Raw genomic sequence first — 19,029 nt, forward strand, 5'->3', positions numbered from 1 at the left:
TGATGTTCCAGAAAGGGTGTCTAGGTGTGGAGAATATAGATATAAGACAAGTGTTTCTACTTTCAAGAACTTAACATTGGGTGAGGACAGAGACAATAAACATTAAAAAAAATAACTTCAGATGTTGATAAGTGCTGTGGAGACGATGAGACAGTATGCTTGAGGGTAGTTAGTCATGACTGGGAAGGAGACATTTGAATTAAATGTGAATATAGAAATGTGAGCCATGAGAAGATCAGAGAGAATATCATTTTATGCCAAAGCAAATGCAGAAGCCATGAAAAATAAGCTGATATAGTTAGTGGGATGGTAAGAAGAGCAGGTCCCATCACTTCATGGCAAATAGATGGGGAAACAGTGGAAACAGTGGCTGACTTTATTTTTCTGGGCTCCAAAATCACTACAGATGGTGATTGCAGTCATGAAATTAAAAGATGCTTACTCCTTGGAAGGAAAGTTATGATCAACCTAGACAACATATTGAAAAGCAGAGACGTTATTTTGCCGACAAAGGCAAAGTCAAGTAAAACCTTGACTAGACAGCTAGTCAAGGCTATGGTTTTTCCAGTGGTCATGTATGGATGTGAGAGTTGGACTATAAAGAAAGCTGAGTGCCGAAGAATTGGTACTTTGGAACTGTGGTGTTGAAGACTCTTGAGAGTCCCTTGGACTGCAAGGAGATCCAACCAGTCCATCCTAAAGGAGATCAGTCCTGGGTATTCATTGGAAGGACTGATATTGAAGCTGAAACTCCAATACTTTGGCCACCTGATGCGAAGAGTTGACTCTTTTGAAAAGACCCTGATGCTGGGAAAGATTGAGGGCAGGAGGAGAAGGGGACGACAGGGGATGAGATGGTTGGATGGCATCACCGACTCCATGGACATGGATTTGGGTGGACTCTGGGAGTTGGTGATGGACACGGAGGCCTGGCATGCTGCAGTTCATGGGGTCACAAAGAGTTGGACACGAGAGAGACATAGGCAGGAGCCAGACTGTTTAGGGCCTTGTAGTCTAGAATGGAAATTTTGGACTTAATTTTAGTGGGAAGGCTTTAGAAAGCTTTAAGTGGAGATATGATTTACATTTTAGAAAGATAACTTGTTGCTATATAGAAGATGGACTATGTTATAAGAGTTAAAAAAAGAGGTGGGAGACCAGTGAGAATGCTGTTATTTTTTTCCAGGAGACAGATGGAAGCAGCTTGGACTAAACAAGAGCAGTACAGGTGGTAAACAGTAGATCTGAGGTATATTTTGGAGATAGAACTGTTAGGGTTTGCTGATAAAGAGTGCAAGAGAAAGAGAAAAATCAAGTAAATTGTTTAGATGGGTGGTATAAGAAAAAGAGGAGATATTTGTAGGAGTGAAGTCCTTGGGAAGGAGACTAGGGATGAGAATGAGGAGAAAAAGGTGAGAGAGTGGCCTTAACTAGAAGCAGTGACACTTCATTATAACAGAAAAGCCTCCCAGAATTTGTGGATATAGATGAAATATAGTTTGGATCTGGAAGCATGAAGATGAAGATGGAGTAGATCTCTTCTGACTGAATCATCATCATCATCTTCTTCTTCTTCTTTTTTTTTTTTTTTTTTACAAAAATGAAACTGGTTTTAAGGGGGCCAAAGAATTGTGAGAAAATTGTTGGGTGTATTACCTGAGGGATTTGAGGTTACTAAGAATGCTGAAAGAAGTAGTGGTGATAGAAGTAGCTGATAGAGTGGCCCATAAGTGAGATCAGTGGATAAGGCAGTGTGGCAAAGAGCAGCTTGTAGCAAGATCTGACTACAGGTGCTTCAAAGAAGGTGGAATCTTTGGAAGAGGAATGACAGATTGGAAACTGCACTCAGGAGCAAGAAGAAACCTCATCTCCAGGCAGTGTCTTATACATACATGATGTGAAAGAAAAAAAATAGCCTTACTTGGGAGCACTTCAGTAAGAGCCACGTCCTCGGGATGAACATGTAAGGGTTAGGTTGAGAGTACAGGTGCGTTTTCTAATAAAAATAAATGAATTATCAAACACTCATTATGTGGCGGAAGCACATGTTCTAAACTCTAAATACACATTAACTCACATAAACCTAATGATAATCTTATCAGATCAGATCAGATCAGTCGCTCAGTCATGTCCGACTCTTCGAGACCCCATGAATCGCAACACACCAGGCCTCCCTGTCCATCACCAACTCCTGGAGTTCACTCAGACTCACGGCCATCGAGTCAGTGATGCCATCCAGCCATCTCATCCTCTCTCGTCCCCTTCTCCTCTTGCCCCCAATCCCTCCCAGCATCAGAGTCTTTTCCAATGAGTCAACTCTTCGCATGAGTTGGCCAAAGTACTGGAGTTTCAGCTTTAGCATCATTCCTTCCAAAGAAATCCCAGGGCTGATCTCCTTCAGAATGGACTGGTTGGATCCCCTTGCAGTCAAGGGACTCTCAAGAGTCTTCTCCAACACCACAGTTCAAAAGCATCAATTCTTCGGCTCTCAGCCTTCTTCACAGTCCAACTCTCACATCCATACATGACCACAGGAAAAACCATAGCCTTGACTAGACGGAACTTTGTTGGCAAAGTAATGTCTCTGCTTTTGAATATGCTATCTAGATTGGTCATAACTTTCCTTCCAAGGAGTAAACATCTTTTAATTTCATGGCTGCAGTCACCATCTGCAGTGATTTTGGAGCCCAGAAAAATAAAGTCTGACACTGTTTCCACTGTTTCCCCATCTATTTCCAATGAAGTGGTGGGACCAGATGCCATGATCTTTGTTTTCTGAATGTTGAGCTTTAAGCCAACTTTTTCACTCTCCACTTTCACTTTCATCAAGAGGCTTTTGAGTTCCTCTTCACTTTCTGCCATAAGGGTGGTGTCATCTGCATATCTGAAGTTATTGATATTTCTCCCGGCAATCTTGATTCCAGTTTGTGTTTCTTCCAGTCCAGCGTTTCTCATGATGTACTCTGCATATAAGTTAAATAAACAGGGTGACAATATACAGCCTTGACGAACTCCTTTTCCTATTTGGAACCAGTCTGTTGTTCCATGTCCAGTTCTAACTGTTGATTCCTGACTTGCATACAAATTTCTCAAGAGGCAGATCAGGTGGTCTGGTATTCCCATCTCTTATGGTACTATTATTAATTCCACTTTATGAATGAGGAAATTGAGAATTTAAGCAATTTGCCTGGGGTCACATAGCTGTAAGTGACAGGGCTGGTGAACTTGTTTCAGCCAGTGAAAATGACGTGAAAGTGACAGTGAAAGTCACTTAGTGGTGTCCAACTCTGCGACCCTGTGGACTATACAGTCCATGGAATTCTCCAGGCCAGAATACAGAAGTGCGTAGCCTTTCTCTTCTCCAGAGGATCTTCCCAACCCAGGGATCAAACCCAGGCAGATTCTTTACCAGCTGAGCCCCAAGGGAAGCCCAAGAATACTGGAGTGGGTAGCCTATCCCTTCTCCAGCGGGTCTTCCTGACTCAGGAATTGAACTGGGATCTCTGCATTGCAGGCAGATTCTTTACCAGCTGAGCTATCAGGGAAGCCCTTGTTCCAGGCTTAATGACTGGTTTATACTGTTGCTGACGGATTGTAATTTCTAACACACACCATTTAGAAAGGAAGTGAAGGATAGAGGGTGGGACCAAATTAGAAGCTATGCAAGGTAGTATTGAATGAGGATTTTTATAGTGAAGGATGATTTGGAAAGCTTGGACTTCTGATGGCTAGTTTGGTGAACAGGGGTTTGATGAGCTTTTTCTATATTTTGGACCAAAGAACAATTTGAAGATCTTAGATGGCTGGTGTTCCTGGGGGCTGGTAGAAAGTGAGTAATGAAAATTTTGAGTTGGTGACACCACTGAGAGGAGGTAGAAGGGCAATTGATTATATTCTGGTAGCAGTGGTCTGCCATGTTATTGTCTTGTAGAGAGCTCATTTGACAATCTTGGATGAACATAATATGGACCAGTTTATCTTCCTGGCCCTGAAATCCAAGCATTGTTGTATTTCTCATCATCTGATATTATTAAAGCAACTGCTTTTGGCTGCAAGATTCAGAACAGTACTAATGGCACTGAAAAGAAGATAGAAGTTGATTTTGATTGTAATAGTAAAAAATTTCACATTTTTCCACAAAGTTACTTGCAAGCATTTTTAATAGTGTATTTTTTCTGATTATAAAAAGTATTTTCTGTCCATTTTAGAAAATTTATAAGAATTTCACTATCCAATAAGAACAAATGTCTACTTATTATATTTTAATATGTGCTGTGCTTAGTCACTTAGTTGTGTCCAATTCTTTGCAACTGCATGGACTGCAGCCCACCAAGTTCCTCTGTTCATTGGATTCTCCAGGCAAGAATACTGGAGTGTGTTGCCATGCCCTCCTCTAAGGAATCTTCCCAACTTGGGCATCCAACCCAGCTCTCCTGCATTACAGGGAGCCACCTTTACCATCTGAGCCACCAGAGAAACCCATATTTTTTTAAATATAGTCTCATTTATATAAAATAATACAATTATATCTTATTGCATATATAGTTTTTCATCTTTTTTTTTTTTTTTCACTTCACAGTTTTAAATTTCCTGAGTATTTTCCTGGGTCATTAAGTGATATTTGATATTCTCAAATCTGATTCTTAAGGCCCATATAACTGGTTTGTTGAGTGGGCTAAATTTGGTAGCTTATAGCTAGGAAACTTTGCTTTTTATGCTTCACTCAAAACTTGCCTTTCAAGGATGAATGTCAGGATTACCTCTAAAAACTTTGTTACATTTTTTCTTTCCAATCTCCTTATTATTAGATCCCATTACTTTTACGTTTATTTTCAGTTATAGGAATGGTCTCATTTTCAGGAATTAAAGTACTGCCCAATATAAACTAAAAATATCCAATTCACTGTTCTGTTTTCATCCATCTCAGACCTGAGTGCTTATTTCCCTATAGTTGGAAAGGGGCACTCCCTTTGTTCACCTTCTTTGCCTCAATTTACTCTTCCATTTTTCCTTCCTTTGCCTCTCTCTGCCTCTTCTGGGCCTTCCAAGAGGGACTGGGGAGACATTTAATGAAGAAGAACAGGTTTTTTTTAAACTTCATATTCTTTGTACTTCTCTTCTCAGTGCTCTTTGTAGTTTTTTTTTTTTTTCCCCCCTGGCTTTTACTAACTGACCATTATGCTCTTGGGTTCTTTGTAGAGCAATCCCTTGAGGACAACCTCCTTGCTACATCTGTAATGAGTGTTGCAACCTCTGCTTGACCTTTTGAAGGATGCTCTATCTCCTTTTCCCTTCTATCCTCCTCATACATCTATAGCCTGTTACACTGAATGTCCGTTTGCCTTGGTGATAGTCAACTTTCCTTGGCAGAATCCCTGTGAAATGGCTTATTGTTTGGCTGCTTTTATTTTTGTCCACTTGAACAATGAAAAATATCAGGTATCTGTGACTTGTTAAATAGCAGATGTGCAACTTGCATGTTCAATTGCTACCCTCCAATTTTTTTTGACCTCCTATCTTCATACTTTTCCAGGTATCTATCTATAACAGTACCTAGATTCCAAAGAACATACATTAGATTTTCCCAGGAATTCTTTCCCCCCTCCTCTCTGAGTGCTCCTGGACACTCTGAGATGGGCCTGAACTTTATGATATGGGCATTTTAGATGGGACACTCTGCATTCTGAAGAAGTAAAATGCAACAGTCCCTTTCTTATAGCTCTGTAAGTAAAGAAAACCTTGGATCACTCACTCACTTGTTTTGATAGAGGAGAAAAATTTGCCTTACTATATTTTGGAAACAAAAAGAGAAAACAGTGTTCTCTATATCTGTGAATTCTCTTCAAAGTATCTCCACCATGGATCTTGAAGTTTATCTTAAATAATCTGAAGATAAGAGGTTAGGACTGATAGTTGCTGGGCTGGTTTGGTCAACTCTTCCTAAATGCTGTAGGGATATGTCTAGAAACTTTTCTTGAGGCTTGTAGTTGAAATTATGAGACAACAAGAAAAATTCCATTCTTTGTTATAACTACTAGCATTTTATTATATGAATTAGTGGAGTATATCATAGTAAGTATTGCTGGTCAGTATGTCTCCTTCACAAAGGAGCTCCATTCAGCTCCCAAGAGAGTGGTAAAAAAGAGAAGCTGTTTATACTACAGGAATCAAAGTTAGAAGACCTAGGGCTCAACCCTGCTTCCCCTAGTAACTAGATGAGTTACATTGGGCAAAACACATATTTTTTTGTTACATTAGGTAAATCACATATTTTCTCTTGGTCTTATATTTAAAATGAAAGTTAGACTAGATTTCCTCCAAGATTCTGTCTGCTTTAAAATTGATGAGTCAGTTTCCAAAACATTCCTACTACTATACCACTCTAGGAACTTGTCAACAGATTATCCATGGATGTGGGACTTTCAGAATAGAGCCATTACCATCCTATCCCAATATTATACCATCTCCAAGACATTTCATACCATCACCATATCATACCGTACCTTCCAATTACCATATCATGCTGTACCATACCATTGGATTACCTTATCATTACCATAATGTGTGAAATACCGGGCTGGATGAATCACAAGCTGAAATCAAGATTGCCAGGAGAAATATCAATAACCTCAGATATGCAGATGACACCATCCTAATGGCATAAAGTGAAGAGGAACTAAAGAGCCTCTTGATGAAGGTGAAAGAGGAGAGTGAAAAAGTTGGTTTAAAACTCACCATTTAAAAAACTAAGATTATGGCATCCCATCCCATCACTTCATGGCAAAAAGATGGGGAAGCAATGGAAACAATGACAGATTTTATTTTTTTGGGCTCTAAAGTCTAAAGTCAGCTGATGGTGACTGCAGCCATGAAATTAAAAGACACTTGCTCCTTAGAAGAAAAACTATGACAAACCTGCTGCTGCTGCTGCTGCTAAGTCACTTCAGTCGTGTCCGACTCTGTGCGACCCCATAGACGGCAGCCCACCAGGCTCCCCTGTCCCTGGGATTCTCCAGGCAAGAATACTGGAGTGGGTTGCCATTTCCTTCCCCAATGCATGAAAGTGAAAAGTCAAAGTGAAGTTGCTCAGTCGTGTCCGACTCTTTGTGACCTCATGGACTGCAGCCTACCAGGCTCCTCTGTCCATGGGATTTTCTAGGCAAGAGTACCGGAGTGGGGTGCCATTGCTTTCTCCATGGCAAACCTAGACAGTGTATTAAAAAGCAGAGACATCACTTTCCCAACAAAGGTCTGTATCATCAAAGCTGTGGTTTTGTACAGATGTGAGAGTTGGACCATAAAGAAGGATAAACACTGAAGAATTGATGCTTTCGAACTGTGGTGCTGGAGAAGACACTTGAGAGTCCTTTGAACTGCAAGGAGATCAAACCAGTCAGCCCTAAAGGGAATCAACCCTGAATATTTATTGAAAGGACTGATGCTGAAGCTGAAGTTCCAATACTTTGGCCACTGGATGCAAAGAGCCGACTCATTGGAAAAGACCCTGATTCTGAGAAAGATTTAGGGCAGGAGGAGAAGGGGGGTGCAGAGGATGAGATGGGTGGATGGCATCATCGACTCAATGGACATCAGTTTTAGCAAACTCTGGGAGCTGAAGGGCAAGCAAGCCGGGTGTGCTGCATTCCATGGGTCACAAAGAAGCAGACATGACTGAGTGACTGAACAACAACAACCACACCATACTATACCATACTGTAAGATACCATACTGTACCATACCATAGCATACTATATACCATACCATTCTATACGTTCCATATCATTACTATTACCATATCTTACCATTCCTTTTCTTTCTTTTCCTTTTCATTAATTTGTTTTGTAATTAATTGATTCACTTAACAAATACTATTCTATTTACTCATATGAATCCATTCATTGCACTGATTTCACATACAAGGTAGATAATGTATCTTTTCTCTAAAGAGAGGAGAAAATAATCACAATTTAAAAAGGTAGTTGAGCAAATAGCAAATAAAGTAACAAATAGATTCTAAGTATAGTTTCTGATACATAGTAACTCTTTGAAAAGTATTAAGGGCAATTAAGCCAGTTGAATGTGTCCTTAGTTCCACTGTTCGTACCATATTATTGCTAAATTTTTGGTGATTCCTGGTGATTCCTCAGTAATTTATTTCCTAAAGTACTCAAAGTGCTTTATTAAAATATAATTATGAAGTATCATCATCATAGATACTAAGCAGTTAGTTCTTACTTTAGAACCAGGCCTTTCTTTTACTTATTACTTGTTAATTCTTACTGATGCTACTGTAAATACTTGTAAATATTCACCAGTCATTGAAGAACATTGGCTTTGGTTGAAGCCATTGAAGAATTAAATGGCTATGGTTCATAATTTTTGTTGCTTTTGTAGTTTTCCAGTATTTCCAAATGCCCTCATGTTTATTTGTTCAGGTCAGGTATTATAATAAGATAGGGTCAACAGACAATGAACTTAATAGAATATCCCCAGGAAACCCTATATTGTTTTTATGTATCAGATATCTAAGTTAAGAGAAGAAGAATCAATTGCACTGTTGGAGGAGATTGATCAACATTATATGCTATGCCTCTCATTACTGAATGTGTCACTTCATGTATGTATGTTATTTGTAGAATTACTAACGAGGTGGTCCTCAAAACTATTACTAATCTTCTTTATCCAGATATATATTAGACCTTACAAAGCCAGTTTTTCTGGATGCTATTCTGTCTAGTTACACTTAGCTCATTCAAATGATAGAATTAGGCATTGCACAGAAGGGGCACCTAATTGAATTCCCACCAGTGTAATCAAGGTGGTAGAACCCTTGTCATTCCATATTCATGTTTAGATGTGTTGTTTTCATTGTCTTATATCTATACCATTTTTTTTCCATCCCTTTGGCACCAACCTAGTGTTCAGGTTTTAAATTATGTAATGCCTGTATGATTTCAGTGGTGTTTTGATTAATGATGTAGACCAGTAGATATAAGCATTCTGAAGAGCAGACCTTCCTTCCATGATGCTCTGACCATCAAATCTAGGGTTATTAAGAATTATTTTGTTGGCTGTAGCCTTTCCAGAACCAAACAGGTGACAAGATGAAGCAAGCAATATCTTTTCCTTGTTCACTGCATTTGTGAAGTAATATGAAGAACTATCACTGCAGTTTCCCTTTATAAGATAAAAAATGACCAGCTGAGGAGGTTAACCAAGATGGTGGAGGAGTAGGAAGTCATGGACTTTATCTCTTTCCACAAATGCATCAAGAATACATTTACAGATGAAACAGTTCTCACAGAACACCAACTGAACACTAGCAGAAGATGTTGGACACTGGAAAGGACAAGAAAGATCCCCACATATCTGAGTAGGATGAAAGAAAGAAGGAAAAGAGGAGAGGAAATGAGATGGGATCTGTGTCCTGTTTAAATTATGTAATGCCTGTATGATTACATTGGTGTTTTGATTAATAATGTGGACCATTATGATATGACCATTCTAAAGAGCAGACCTTCCTTCCATGATGCTCTGACCATCATGAAAGTTGAAGCAGAGGAGAGGTTCCTGCATCTAGGGAAGCCTTCTCACCAGCAGAGGATTGGTTGGGACAGAAGCGGAGCATCTGAGCCTGTCAGGGGAGTGTGAAACAGCTGGTCCGTGGCAGACAGGACAGAGTGAGACTTGTACAGATGGTCTGTGCTACAGCCCTGCATGTCCCAGACTGGGACATGTGTCTGCCAGTGTACATGGAGGCTGAGAGCTGTAATATGGGGATTGAAGAGTAAACCTGGGAAGAAGACTACTGTTGGGTGTGAGGAGATAGCCAGAGGGGATGGGAGGGAGGAAATCTGCAACCAGGAATGCTTGTGAAGGAAATCCAGACTGCCACAGAAGCAAGGTGCTACTGTTGACACACAGGGATGGAGCACTCATTGTAGACTGTTTCTCCCCACTCATTGAACACCTGCCCTTCCAGGTGCTAAGAAAAGCCCCAGCAAGGGCTGACCTCACTCCTGCTCCCAGGCACTAGGAAAGGCTCCCATTAGTTCTGGATCTCTTGTGCTTGTGGCCTGTGGCTTTCCTACACACCTGTCATCACCAGGTCCTTGTGACGCAGGCAGTTGTGCCACATTTGTACCCTGTCCTTACAGGGGAGAGATAAGGTACAAATGCTCCAGGGTAGCCTTGGGAGGAGGCTCCTGTGGGTGGCCTACATACAGAGGTGGGGCTAAAATCACAACTGAGACCCAGGGTGGGGTGACTAAGGAAGAGAAACAAAAATATTTCTGTGCAGCTACACAAACCACTGATTAAATCCCTGCAATTGGCTTGGTAAGCCCTGCATCTATGGAATATCTGAATGGACCATCAGTGTTCTCACAAATGAAACCGGCATAGCTATAGCAGTGGTAGACTTGGGGGTCTAGTACCCATGGGTATTAGGCCAGGTCAGAGTCTGAGCTACTCACCACAGTGCACACAGAGGAACCAGAGAACTGCCTAGAAGTTTTAGAGAGCATCCTGGGGAGGTGGAGGTGGAGTTGACTCACAATGGAGAAAAGGATACTGGCAGCTGAGACCTTAGGAAAATATAATTATTACTATTTTTTGTTTTGTTTTTGTTTGTTGTCTTTCTCTTGTTATTTTTTATTTTTATCTTTTGTGTTTTCATTTTAAAAATTTAATATATTTTTTATTTTTTGTATTTCTATTTCTACATTAATTTTTGGTTCTGTGTTTTTCCCTTGTTTTTCTCTCTTCTGTGTTCTTACCCTTTCCCCTTTCTTTTATTTGTTCTTTTTTTAAAATCTTTTTAAAATTTTAAAAATCATTTTGTGTGTTTTGTTTGCTTTATCCTTCAGTTTGCATTCTGCTTTTGTTTTTTGGTTTTGTTAATTTTTTTTTTTTTTTTTTTGGTCTTGGGATTCTTTTATTTGTCCAGTTATTCTCCTGTGTTTTTGTTTTCTCTGTTTTTGTTTCTTATTTTGTCTGTGCATGTGCTTCTTTTATTTGGTTTTCTTTGGTCTTTTACCATTTGTCTGGGCTTTTGTTTGTTCATTTGGTTGGTTTTAATTGTTGTTTTTTGCTTGTTTTTGTCTTTGTTATTTGTCTTAGATTTTGTCTGTTTCCATTCTACCTATGTTTTTCCTCCCCATCTTCTTTTATCTTTTCTTTTCCTCTCCCCTTTTTTTGCAGAGCCATGTGGCTTATTGGGTTTTGGTTATGAGGCCAGGGTAGGCCTGAACCTGTGCTGTGTGAGCTCTCAGTGCAGAATTCTGGAATGCCAAAGAATTTCCAGCCCTAGGGAATATTAATTGGCAAGAGTTCTCCCAGAGTTTGATCTCAGCTCCAAGACTTGGCTCCACCCAACTGGCTGTAGGCTCCAGTGCTGAACATCCCACACAAAATACCAAGAAAGATAGGAACACAAAGCCATGCTGTTCTAAGATCACAGACACCCCAAAACACACCCGTTGACATTGCCTCTCCATCAAAAGGAAAAGAAATAGCTCAATGCACCAGGATGCAGGCACCAATCTCTCCCTTGAGGATGCTTACCCAAGTCATTGGACCAACCACACCCACCTGGGGAAGACACCAGAAGCAAGTGGAACTATGACCCTGCAACCTGTAGAAGGAAGACCTCAAGACTGAAAGTTAGACAAAACAGGAAGACAAATATATTGCAGATGAACAAGCAAGGTAAAAATTCTCAAGACCAAATATATGAAGAGGAAGTAGGTAATATACCTGAAAAAGAATTCAGAGTGATGATAGTAAAGATGATTCAAAAGCTTGGAAATAGAATGGAGAAAATACATGAAATGTTTAGCAATGACCTAGAAGAACTAAAGATGATGACAAACAGTGATGAACAATACAATAACTGAAATTTAAAATACACTAGAAAGAAAAAATTGCAGAATAACAGGCAGAAGAATGGATAAGTGAGCCAGAAGCTAGAATTTGTGCAGAAAAACTGCTCAGAACAGAATAAAGAAAAGAATTCAAGACAGTCTTAAAAACCTCTGGGACAACATTAAACATTGATTATAGGAGTCCCAGAAGAAGAGAAAGAGAAGGGTCTGAGAAAATATTTGAAGAGATTGTAGTTGAAAACTTCCTTAACATGGAAAAAAAAAAAAAAAGAGTCAAATCCAAGAAGTGCAGAGAGCCCCATAGGGGATAAAGCCAAGGAGAAACATGCCGAGACACATATTAATCAAACTATCAAGATTAAATACAAAGAAAAAATATTAAAAGCATCAATCAAAAAGCAACAGATAAGATAGAGGGGAATCCCCATAGGGTTATCAACTATCTTTCAGCAGAAACTGCAGGCTGGAAGGGAGTGGCAGGATATATTTAAAATGATGAAAGGGGAAAACCTACAACTAAGATTACTTTACCAGCATTTAGATTTGACAGAAAAGTTAAAAGTCTTACATACATAAAAAAGCTTAAAGAATTCAGCACCATCAGACAAGCTTTGCAAGAAATGCTAAAAGGACTTATCTAGGCAAGAAACACAAGAGAAAAAAATGACCTACAAAAACAAATCAGAAACAATTAATAAAATGGTAACTGGAACACCCCCTTCGTGGACTACAGTCTTGTCCTGGTGAAGGGGCTTACATAATTCAGTGAAGCTATAAGCTATTCTCTGCAAGGCCACCCAAGATGGATGGGTCATAGAGAAGAGTTCTGACAAAACGTGGTCCACTGGAGGGGGAAGTGGCAAACCACTCCAGTATTCTTGCCTGGAGACCCCCATGAACAGTATGAAAAGGCAAAAAGATAAGACACTAGAGGATGAGGCCCCCGGTTTGAAGGGGTTCACTGTGTTACTGGGAAATGCTAAGTCACTTCAGTCATGTCAGATTCTCTATGACCCCATAGATGGCAGCCCACCAGGCTCTGCCATCTCTGGGATTCTCCAGGCAAGAACACTGGAGTGGGTTGCCATTTCCTTCTCCAATACATGAAAGTGAAAAGTGAAAGTGAAGTCGCTCAGTCATGTCCGACCCTTAGCGACCCCATGGACTGCAGCCTACCAGGCTCCTCTGCCCATGGGATTTTCCAGGCAAGAGTACTGGAGTGGGGTGCCATTGCCTTGAATAGTGGAGGGCAATTACTAATAGGTCCAGAAATAATGAAGCAGCTAGGCCAAAGTGGAAATGACACTCAGTTGTGGATGTGTCTGATCTTGAAAGTAAAGTCCAGTGCTGTAAGAACAGTATTGCATAGGAATCTGTAATGTTGTTCCCTGAATCAAGGTAAATTGGACATGGTCAAGCAGAGGGTGACAAGATTGAACGTTGACATCTTAGGAATTAGTAAACCTAAATGGATTGGAATTAATGTTCATCTAATTTAATTCAGATTAACATTACACCTACTACCGTGGGCAAGAATCTCTTAGAAGAAATGGAATAGTCCTTATAGTCAATAAAGAGTCTGAAATGCAGTATGGGGGTGCAACTTCAAAAACAACAGAATTATTTTGGTTCGTTTCCAAGGCAAACCATTCAACACCACAGTAATCCAAGTCTGTGTCCCAACCACTGATGCTGTAGAAGCTGAAGTTGACTGGCTTGATGAAGACAACAAGACATTCTAGAACTAACACGAAAAAAAAAAGATGTCCTTTTCATCATAGAAGATTGGGATGCAAAAGTAAGAACTCAAGATATCCCTGGAATAACAGGCAAATTTGGCCTTGGAGTACAAAATGAAGCAGGGAAAAAGCTAACAGTTTTGTCAAGAGAACACACTGATCATAGAAAACATCCTTTTCCAACAACACATAAGATGACTACACATTGACATCCCCAGATGATCAATACCAAAGTCAGATTGATTATATTTTTTTTGTCGCCAAGATGGAGAAGCTCTATACAGTAAGCAAAAAAACAAGATAGGGAGGTGACTGTGGCTCAGATCATGAGCTCCTTATTGCAAAATTCAGGCTTATAATGAAGAAAGTAGGGGAAAACCACTAGACCATTCAGGTATGACTTAATCAAATATTTTATAATTATGGAGTGGAGCTGAAGAATAGATTCAAGGGATTAGATCTGGTAGACAGAATGCCTGAAGAACTATGGAAGGAAGATTGTAAAATTGTGGAGAAGGCAGTGACCAAAACCATCCCAAAGAAAAATGCAAAAAGGCAAAGTGGTTGTCTGAGGAGGTTTACAAATAGCTGAGAAAAGAAAACCAATAAAAGGCAAGAAACAAATGGAAAGATGTACTCAACTACACAGTTTCAGAGAATAATAAAGAGAGATAAGAAGGCTTTCTATAATGAACAGTGCATTGAAGTAGAGGAAAACAATAGAATGGGAAAATCTAGAGAGCTTGTCAAGAAAATTGGAGATATCAAGGCAAAATTTCGTGTAAGGTCAGTCATGATGAAGGACAGAAATGGTAAGGACTTAATAGAAGCAGAAGAGATGTCAAGAATACACAGAAGAATATTCAAAAAAGGTCTTAATGACCGAGATAACCACAGTGATATGATCACTCACCTAGATCCAGACATCTTGGAATGTGGAGTCAAGTGGGACTTAGGAAGCATTACTGTGAACAAAGCTAGTAGAGGTGACAAATTCCAGCTGAGCTATTTAAAATCCTAAGAGTTTATGGTGTTAAAGTGCAGCATTCAGTATTTCAGCAAATGGAAAAACTCCTCAGTGGCCACAGGACTGGAAAAGGTCAGTTTTCATTCCAAACTCAAACAAGAGCAATGCTAAGAAATGTTCAAATTGCCATACAGTGGTGCTGATTTCACATGCTATCAAGGTTATGCTCAAAATCCTTCAAGCTAGTTTCAGCAGTACATGAACCAAGAACTTCCAGATGCACAAGCTGGGTTTCAAAGAGGCAGAGGAACCAGAGATCAAATTGCCAGCATTTGTTCAATCATAGATAAAGCAAGAGAGTTCCAGGAAAAAACATCTGCTTCATGACTAAAGTCTTTGACTTGTCGATCATAACAAATTGTGGAAAATCCGTAGAGAGGGGAATACAAGACCACCTTGACTATCTCCTGAGAAACCTGTATGGGAGTTAAGAAGCAACATTCAGAATCAGATGTGGAACAGCTGACTGATTCAAAATTGGGAAAGAAGTAGGACAAGGGTGTATATGTTCACTGTTCTTATTTAACTTCTAAGCATAGTATATCATGTGAAATGCTGGGCTGGATGTCTCACAAGCTGGAATCAAGATTGCTGTGAGAAATACCATCAACTTCAGATATGCAGATGATACCACTCTAATGGCAGAATGTGAAGAGGAACTAAAGAGCCTCTTGATGAGGGTGAAAGAGGAGAGTGAAAAAGCTGGCTTAATACTCAGCATTCAAACAGAAGGGGAAAAGATGGAAGCGGTGACAGATTTTATTTTCTTGGGCTTCAAAATCACTGGATGGTGACTGCAGCCACGAAATTAAAAGACACTTGCTCCTTGGAAGGAAAGCTATGACAAACCTAGACAGAGTATTAGTAAGCAGAGACATCACTTTGCTGACAAAGGTTCATATGATTAAAGCTATGGTTTTTCCAGTTGTCATGTGTGGATATGACAGTCGGATCATAAGGAAGACTAAGTTCCTAATAACTGATGCTTTTGAGTTGTGTTTGGGAAGACTCTTGAATCCCCTGGGCTGTAAGGAGATCAAACTAGTCAATCCTAAAGGAAATCAACCCTGAATGTTCATTGGAAGGACTGTTGCTGAAGCTCCAGTACTTTGGCTACCTGATGCAAAGAGCTTACTCATGGAAAACGATTCTGATGTTGGGAAAGATGGATGCAAAAAGGAAAAATGGAAGGCAGAGGATGAGATGGTTAGATAGTATTACCAACTCAATGTATATGAATTTGAGCAAACTTTGTGAGACAGTGGAGCACAAAAAGAGCCTGACATGCTGTAGTCTATGGGATTGCAAAGAGTTGGACATAACTTATCAACTAAAAAACAGCAACAAAATAGGAACATACATATCAATAATTACTTTAAATGTAAATTGATTAAATACTTTAACTAAAAGACCTGTACTGGCTGAATGGATACAAAAACAAGACCCAAATATATATATATATATATATATATATATATATATATATATATATATATATATATATGTACCGGGGTCCAGCCCCGGCAGGATCCAGGGAATCCCTCAGGATGACAGCGTCAGCGAGAGAGAGAGAAAAAGAGAGAGAGAAAGAATGACACGGGGAGACCAAGCTCTGATGAAGCCGGGTCTGCAGCTTTATTTTCAAAAGGAGCTTTTATACCCTAAGTTACACATTTCCAGAAGTGAAAGATACAGAGTCATGCGGAGTCAGCTCAACATTACATCAGTTTGACCTTCATCAGGACCAGGATGTTTTTTGCATACCTTTCCATTTACAAGGCTCTTTGTGTTAAGTACATTATCTTCTGGCCCGGAGGCCTATTAACATTTTATGACCCTTTTCTGATAAAGGGTGGTTAACCAGAAAACTTGTTTTCCCTTAAAGTGTTTCTTCTTTATTTTTCTAATCTGTGTCTCCCTCAGAAAGTATTGAATAAAGTTACATTCTTATGGAGCAAAGGTGCAGTGAGTTACAACAAAGAAAGAACTTATTAACTCAAGGGTCTTATGTTGCTAGTGCCAAGGCTACTGCTTTTTTTCTCACATTTCAACTATATTAACTAATGCACTCCCAAGCGCACATTGGATAAGGGATAAGGAAACTTGGTAGCAAACATTGGCTCAACAATGCAATATTATTCTAATAAAGCTTTTTTATCGCTTGAAGGTTATGCTTGGGGTGTTGTGAACAATCATATGCCTTAGTTGCAAGAGTATGGATAAACCTGCCAAGCAAGCTAAAATGCTAACAGAGGGGTTAGAATTGAAAGCTCCTTTCAAGCCCAGGAGACTTATTAATTAGAAGCCTAAGTTGATTTTCTTCAGAGGAAGGTGGTCGGAGATAGCCCCCTGTTAATGTCAGAAGAGTTGGTGAAAGGCATAATATAGTAAACAGTAGACAGACAGACTTTGGTTTTGGGGTCGATACTCGAGCATGTCCAGGGAGTCCCTCGAGTCCTGATCCGCCTTGCCTGTAAGGTCTCTTCTGCATGACCTTGTCATGGGTGGGATCTCCTGTGCTGGCTCCCAGCATATATATATATATAGTCTATGAGAGACCCAGTTCAGACCCAGGGACACCTACAGACTGAAAGTGAGTGGTTGGCAAAAGATATTCCATGTAAATGGAAATGAAAAGAATGATGGAGTGGCAGTACTGATATCAGCCAGAATAGTCTTTAAAGTAAAGATTGGTTGAAGGGGACAAGGTAGGCCACTACATAATGATTAAGGGATCAATCCAAGGAGAATATATAGCAATGGTAAATATTTATGCACCCTACATAGGAACACCTCAATACATAAGGCAAATGCTAACAGCCATAGAAAGGGAATTCACAGTAACACAATAATAGTGGGGTACTTTAATAATAGTGGGGTACTCCACTTACACCAACATCCAGAGAGAAAATAAGAAGAAAGAAGCTTTAAATCACACACATTAGAACAGGTAGACCTAATTGGTATTTATAGGAAATTCCATTGGAAAGCAGCATAACACACTTTCTTCTGAAGTACATGTGGAACAGTCTCTAGAATAGATCACGTTTTGGGTCACAAATAAAGCCTCAGTAAATTTAGGAAAACTGAAATCATTTCAAGCATCTCTTCTGACCACAGTACTATGAGATTAGAATCAATTACTGGGGAAGAAAGTGTAAAAAAGCACAAATACTTGGAGGCTAAACAATATGCTGCTAAATAAGAAATAACTGAAGAAATCAAAGAGGAAATTAAAAAATACCTAGAAACAAAGGAGAGTGAAAACATGACACTCCAAAACTTACAAAAGGCAGCAAAAGCATTTCTAAATGTGACATTTATAGCAATACAATCTTACCTCAAGAAACAAGAAAAATCACATATAGACAATCTAACCTTACTCCTAAAGCAAGTAGAGAAAGAAGAACAAACAAAACCCAAAGTTGGTGCTCACTTCGGCAGCACATATACTAAAATTGGAATGATACAGAGAAGATTAGCATGGCCCTGCGCAAGGATGACACGCAAATTCGTGAAGCGTTCCATATTTTTTGAACATAGGCAAAACACTCTCTGACATACATCACAGCAGGATCCTCTATGACCCACCTCCCAGAATATTGGAAATAAAAGCAAAAATAAACAAATGGAACCTAATTAACCTTAAAAGCTTCTGCACATCAAAGGAAACTATTAGCAAGGTGAAAAGACAGCCTTCAGAATGGGAGAAAATAATAGCAAATGAAGCAACTGACAAACAACTAATCTCAAAAATATACAAGCAACTCCTACAGCTCAACTCCAGAAAAATAAATGACCCAATCAAAAAATGGGCCAAAGAACTAAATAGACATTTCTCCAAAGAAGACATACAGATGGCTAACAAACACATGAAAAGATGCTCAACATCACTCAATATCAGAGAAATGCAAATCAAAACCACTATGAGGTACCATTTCACACCAGTCAGAATGGCTGCGATCCAAAAGTCTACAAATAATAAATGTTGGAGAGGATGTGGAGAAAAGGGAACCCTCTTACACTATTGGTGGGAATGCAAACTAGTACAGCCACTATGGAGAACAGTGTGGAGATTCCTTAAAAAACTGGAAATAGAACTGCCTTATGATCCAGCAATCCCACTGCTGGGCATACACACTGAGGAAACCAGAAGGGAAAGAGACACGTGTACCCCAAAGTTTATTGCAGCACTGTTTATAATAGCCAGGACATGGAAGCAACCTAGATGTCCATCAGCAGATGAATGGATAAGAAAGCAGTGGTACATATACACAATGGAGTATTATTCAGCCATTAAAAAGAATACATTTGAATCAGTTCTAATGAGGTGGATGAAACTGGAGCCTATTATACAGAGTGAAGTAAGCCAGAAGGA

General features: G+C 39.5%; 1 protein-coding gene and 1 non-coding gene across 13 annotated transcripts in view; both read left to right on the forward strand.

Annotated features, from left to right (window-relative positions):
- Window positions 1-19,029, forward strand: part of KIF21A (kinesin family member 21A) — a 185,168-nt gene that overhangs the window by 19,876 nt on the left and 146,263 nt on the right. The window lies entirely within an intron of this gene.
- Window positions 18,080-18,185, forward strand: LOC133249038 (U6 spliceosomal RNA). Its single transcript, XR_009736846.1, has one exon. It is a non-coding gene; the product is annotated as a U6 spliceosomal RNA (small nuclear RNA).

The sequence above is a fragment of the Bos javanicus genome, chromosome 5 (genome assembly GCF_032452875.1).
Source record: "Bos javanicus breed banteng chromosome 5, ARS-OSU_banteng_1.0, whole genome shotgun sequence".
NCBI lineage: Eukaryota > Metazoa > Chordata > Mammalia > Artiodactyla > Bovidae > Bos > Bos javanicus.